Source organism: Eutrema salsugineum, unplaced genomic scaffold, assembly GCF_000478725.1.
Source record: "Eutrema salsugineum unplaced genomic scaffold, Eutsalg1_0 scaffold_2, whole genome shotgun sequence".
Classification (NCBI taxonomy): domain Eukaryota; kingdom Viridiplantae; phylum Streptophyta; class Magnoliopsida; order Brassicales; family Brassicaceae; genus Eutrema; species Eutrema salsugineum.
In genome coordinates, this window is record NW_006256829.1 from 16,351,189 (window position 1) to 16,357,731 (window position 6,543).

The following is a 6,543-nucleotide window of genomic DNA, read 5'->3' on the forward strand; positions in this document are numbered from 1 at the left end:
ATGCATTAGGTCCCAATGAGTATATTGCATGTTTTGAGTGTCTATCAGGTGAATATGGAGCTGAAAATATGAATCCAGGAGGTGGAATGGTGAGCAAAGCTTGAAAAAAGTGGAAAATTGGGTCCTGGGAGATTACCGGCCATTCTCGCTGGCCAGGAAGGTTTTACCGGCCATTTCCATGTACCGCGGGAAGCTTTACCGGCCATTTTCATGTACCGCGAATGAAGTGTATCGGCCAAAATCTCCGGGTATGAACGTGTCTCAGAAATCGCCTGTCCGGGGAGCCTTCCGGTCCGATTCAGACGGCGGGTGCTTCATAGAAGTTGGAGAGCATTGCATCACGGTCTCGTAGCAAGTAGAATCGTGAAATTCGGACGCGTGAGCAGAGAGATAAGCTTGTCGGAAGGAACCCCAGTCTCGCAGGTATTCCGGACCGAGCAGATCAATCCTAAAGGATGCGAAGGACGGTGCACGTCCAGGCCGATTTAGTTTTCGGGTCCTTCATGAGAACCAGAGACATTTGAGTCTTCTTTCCAGAACGTCCAAGATCATTCAATTCGGATCTATGAGCAGAAAGATACGGTCTCCGGAATGGACACATGTCTAAACGCCTCTCTCTGGTCCTGTACATGCACTGCAAAGATGTGCCCTCCAGGAAGCCTTACACTTCCCAAGCACCGAAGCTTCCTTCACCAAAGTTAGAGATAAATGAGTCCTCTGTCTTCTGCGACCGAAATCATTCAATTCGGACAAGTCTCATAGGAGTTACACTCTCCGGAATGCGAAGTGGTCTAAGCTGCTCTGGATGCTGCGAGAGGGTCTTGCGACTTGGTTAGCCCGCAGGCCTGAAGATGAACGCCTGAATGCTGATGCTGCGAGTTGATATGTGCGGGTAAACTATCACTGGAAGAGGTCTGAAGCTCAAGAGCAAGAGAAATGCTAAGTCCACAATCGTGCGACTTAGGCATGCGAGTTAGCCGCGCCTGGAACTATGCCGCACGATCACTCGCAAATCACTCCGACTTGAGCCTGCGACCTAGTTGCAATAGAGACCAACCCGCACAGTTTGTACATTCCCCAGAAACCGCCTTAGCCCTGCGAGTTGGAGAGGAAGGAGACCAAGCCGCAGCAACACTCGCAAAACACTCCTACTTAGGCGTGCGGCTAAGACAAGGCGATTCAGGCTTCACAAGACAAGTCTTCATCTACTGCGACTTAGGTGTGCGACTTGGGACATACTGAGTAGTCACCTTAATGAGGTTCTAGATGTGTAGGTTAGGGTGCTAAAGTGTTAGATTAGGGGTGCTTAGGGCTAGATTCATTGATTCATCTCTCTAAACAGCTGTTCTATATGCTAGATCGTTGATAATCACTTGAGATCTAGATTCTGGGAATTTCATGCACCAAAAGTGTTTGATGAAATTCCTGAAAGAGTTGTGTTAGAGGTTTAAGTAATTTTTCATCATGGGAATGATTTGTTAAATGCTTGAATGATCATTAAGAACTGTTTATTAATGCATATTGATTCATATTTCACAAATGGGAATTTAGTTTGAAAATGGATTAGTATAGGGGTTAATACCTTCATGAGAGGATTAACCTAGATTAGAGTTCTTAATCACTTGAATCATGTCTCATCATTGTCATCAGCATCTCTAGTTTAACACCAAAGCACCCTGACCAACTATCATGTCTAGAATCTCATGCCTCCATCATATCATATTCACATCATATCATTTGTCATTGTCATTAGTCTTTAATCCTGTTTATGTTTATAGTTTTCTCTAGATTAATCAAAACCCACTCTTGTTTGCTTGAATTAAGAACTTGATCATATAGCTTAGTGTCTAACACCACATCTGGATTGATAAACCTCTTTGTGCTACATTGACAAAGGGATTGATAGCCCTGAGACCTTAAAAAGTCTTGTCTATCAATTGGCGCCGTTGCCAAATTGTGGTTTGATTAGCATTAAGCTCTGATCTGTTCTTGAGATCAAGTGCTTACTTTCTTGTTTTTACTGATTCCTTTCAAGTTCTGTTTGTGATTTCAGGTGTATGAACACCAGGTCTAGATCAAGAAGCTGTGGTCCTCCTTTTCCTCTAAACGACAACATCAACCTTTTGGTACCAAGGAGGAGAAGAGACAGACGTGGTAGACAAATTGATCAGACTGAGATGGCAGAACAAGGAGATCACGTGGTAGATATGGAACAACCAGTTCAGGAGCAACAGGCTCAAGGTCAGGGAGCTGGTATTGGAGTTGGTCAGGGGTTTCACCAGGGCAATGTTCAGCAGGAACAGGTGCACCACCAACAAGCCTATGTCCACCAGGGACAAGCTCAGGCTCATCAACAGAGGCATCAGGCCAATGTTCAACAAAGACACCAGGTGCACCACCAACCCCACCCTTTCCAACCACAACAAAGAAGATATGAGCAACCCCAAATCTATGTTGGCGAAAATGACAGGGCCAATGCTCATCAGTATGGAGCTGGTATTCAGGCACCACCTGTGCAGAACAACAACTTTGAAGTGAAAGCATCATTGCTGAATATGGTCCAGAACTCAAAGTTCCATGGGTTAGCAATGGAAGATCCCTTGGAACACTTGGACCAGTTTGATAAGGTGTGTGATCTGACCAAGATAAATGGAGTTTCAGAAGACAGCTTTAAGCTAAGACTATTCCCATTCAGTCTTGGTGATAAAGCTCATCAATGGGAGAAGAATATTCCAAGAGGCTCCATTCAAACCTGGGAGCAATGCAAGCAAGCCTTCTTATCTAAGTTCTTCTCTACCTCAAGAACTGCAAAACTAAGGAACCAAATCTCTAGCTTCACTCAGCAAAGCAATGAAAGTTTTGGTGAAGCATATGAAAGATTCAGGAGCTACACAAACCAATGCCCACACCATGGGTTTAGTGAGGCTTCTCTTCTCAGCACACTGTATAGGGGAGCTCTTCCCAAGATTAGAAACCAGCTGGATACTGCTTCCAATGGGAACTTTCTGGGTAAAGAGATTCATGCTGCTTTAGAGCTAGTGGAGAACTTAGCATTGAGCAATGATACTTATGGTGAAGACTATGACAGATCAAATAGGTCTGAAGGTTCAAGCTCAGAACAGAGGCTCACCAGAGAAGTTAAGGAGTTGAGGAGTGAATTGGACAAGCTGAAATTCACCACTCAGAAGCCAATGCATTTTGTTGGAGAGTATGAGGAACCTTCTCAAATTTTTGAGAACATAAGTGAAGAAGGTCTTACCCAAGAGGAGCTCAACTACATTGGGAATCAGAGGTTCCAAAGATATCAGTATGGTAATGCCAATCCAAACCTCTCTTACAGGAACACCAATGTAGCTAACCCACAAGACCAGGTCTATCCCAATTCTCAAGCTCCAACGAACTTTGTTCCCAAGCACAACTTTCAAGGGTCATTCCAACCCAAGAATCAATTTGGTCAGAATCAGAGTTTTGGTCAGCAACAGCAACCATTTCAGGGCACTGGTTACACTTCACAGCAGCCAAAGGCACCACCAGGGTTTGGTCCACCACAGTTCCAACAGCAGGCGCCGGTTCAACAACAGTTTCAGCCACCAATGGTTCAACAGCAGCCACAGATGGGTACAGATATGGTTGGTATTCTGCAACAACTACTTCAGGGTCAACAGACTATGCAGCAGGAAATCAAGGAACTGAAGCAAAACCAGGCATCAAGCTCAAGGAACCAAGGTCACCTACCTGGAAAACCAGAACCCAACCCCAAGGAATATGCCAAGGCCATTACACTGAGGAGTGGCAAGGAGTTACCTGGTATTGAGAACAACAATGTGATCATTGAGGACAATGATCAACCTGAGGGGGAGGCAGCCTTAAAGGATGATCAAGTTGCTGAGAAACCAAGGTCAGAAAAGGGTAAAGAGGTAGCAAAGGAACCAGAACCAGAGAAGAAGTATGTGCCACCACCTCCATACCAACCCAAGCTCCCATTTCCAGGGAGATTTAAGAAGCAACTAGTGGACAAGGCAAGAGCTGTATTTGAGAAGGCACTCAAAGAGACACCACTCACAATGCCTCTCATTGATGCATTCTTAATGATGCCAAAGATGGGGAAGTTTTTGAAGGATGCTATTCTGAACAAGACAAAAGAGCTTCAAGGCATGGTAGTACTAAGTCATGAATGCAGTGCTATCATTCAGAGGAAGTCCATTCCAAGGAAGTTAACTGATCCAGGGAGCTTCACACTCCCTTGTGCCATTGGACCTCTTCTATTCTCTGGATGTCTTTGTGATTTAGGAGCATCAGTCAGCTTGATGCCATTCTCCATAGCACAGAAGCTGGGCTTTAGAGTTTTCAAACCTTCAAAGATTTCTCTTATCCTTGCAGATAGATCAGTTAGATTGCCTGTTGGTATGTTGGAAGATCTACCTGTCAAGATAGGTGGTTTTGAGGTTCCAACAGATTTTGTTGTGCTGGAGATGGATGAAGAGCCAGTAGATCCTCTTATCTTGGGCAGACCATTCTTAGCCACTGCAGGAGCTATTATTGATGTGAGAGGTGGGATAATAGAGCTTCAACTTGGGTCTGAAAAGCTCAAGTTTGATGTGAATGAGATGATGAAGAAGCCCACCATTGAAGGTCAATGTTTCTATGTAGAGACAATGGATCAGTTGGCTGATGAGTTGCTTGAGGAGCTGAACACTGAGGATCCTCTTCAAGCTACTCTAACTCAAGAACAAGGAGACAATGGGCTCTTGGCTGAAGCAAGTGAAGGGTATAAGCTGTATCTGGACAATGCAAGAGAGCTGGGTCCTGAGACAAGGTTTGTGGAGCTGGAACAGAATGGCACTGAGGTTTTGGCAATCCAAGAATCAGTCACCAGCCAAAGCAGCTTGGACCAGGACTGGAATGAGGCTGATGCACCCTCTGTTGAGCTCAAACCTCTACCAACAGGGCTCAGGTATGCTTTCTTAGGACTAAACTCCAAATATCCTGTCATCATCAATGATAGCCTATTAGAGGACCAAGAGAGTGCATTGCTGAATGAAATAAGAAAGTTCAGGAGAGCCATAGGGTATTCTTTGGCTGATATTAGAGGGATCTCTCCTGACATCTGCACCCATAGGATCCACCTAGAGGACCAATCTATGTCCTCTATTGAGCACCAACGTAGACTTAACCCCAACCTTAGGGAAGTGGTTAAGAAGGAGATACTAAAGCTTCTTGAGGCAGGGATAATTTACCCAATCTCTGACTCAAGATGGGTGTCTCCTGTTCATGTTGTGCCCAAGAAAGGTGGGATCACAGTGGTGAAAAACGATAAGGATGAACTCATAGCTCAAAGAACAATAACTGGCCATCGCATGTGCATTGACTATAGGAAATTGAATTCTGCTTCTAGAAAAGATCATTTTCCTTTACCATTCATTGATCAAATGCTTGAAAGGTTAGCTAATCATCCTTATTTTGTTTTCTCGATGGGTACTCTGGATTTTTCCAAATTCCCATAGATCCAAGAGATCAAGAGAAAACAACATTCACATGCCCTTATGGCACTTACGCTTATAGGAGAATGCCTTTCGGTTTATGTAATGCACCGGCCACTTTTCAAAGATGTATGATGCACATTTTCTCTGACATTATTGAAGAGAAAGTTGAGGTGTTCATGGATGACTTTAGTGTCTATGGCTCCTCCTTCTCGGATTGTCTCTCTAATTTGACACAGGTGTTGGAGAGATGTGAGCAACACAACTTGGTGCTGAACTGGGAGAAGTGTCATTTCATGGTGCAAGAAGGGATAGTTCTTGGGCACAAGATCTCTGAAAAGGGCATTGAGGTTGATAAGGCAAAGGTGGAAGTGATGGTAAATCTGCAAACCCCCACTTCTGTTAAAGGGATAAGGAGCTTCCTGGGTCATGCAGGGTTTTATAGAAGATTCATAAAGGACTTCTCAAGGATTGCCAGGCCCTTAACAAGACTGTTGTGTAAGGAAGTAGATTTCACCTTTGATGCTGAATGTGAAGAAGCCTTTAAGTTGATCAAGGAGGCATTGGTTAGTGCACCAATAGTTCAGGCACCAGACTGGTCCCTACCTTTTGAGGTCATGACAGATGCTTCTGACTTTGCTGTTGGAGCAGTACTTGGACAAAAGAAAGACAAGAAGTTGCATGTGATCTACTATGCCAGTAGAACACTTGACTCTGCCCAAGAGAAGTATGCTACAACTGAAAAGGAAATGCTGGCAATAGTTTTTGCCTTTGATAAGTTCAGAAGCTACCTGGTGGGATCAAAGGTCATTGTGTATACTGATCATGCAGCCCTCAGGTACTTGATGACCAAGAAAGATGCCAAACCAAGGCTGTTGAGATGGGTTCTATTGCTCCAAGAGTTTGATATGGAGGTGCTTGATAAAAAGGGGATTGAGAATGGTGCTGCAGACCATCTCTCAAGGCTGAGGATTGAAGAAAAAGTCCCCATAGATGATGCTTTGCCTGAAGAGTCTCTGATGGTGCTCCATTCCTACTTGGAGTTTGAGGAAGTAGAGAGCAT

At 44.4% G+C, this 6,543-nt stretch overlaps 1 non-coding gene across 1 annotated transcript; it reads right to left on the bottom strand.

Annotated features, from left to right (window-relative positions):
* Positions 1 to 2,810: 2,810 nt before the first annotated feature.
* Positions 2,811 to 2,917, bottom strand: LOC112086865. Its single transcript, XR_002899719.1, has one exon. It is a non-coding gene; the product is annotated as a small nucleolar RNA R71 (small nucleolar RNA).
* Positions 2,918 to 6,543: the final 3,626 nt, after the last annotated feature.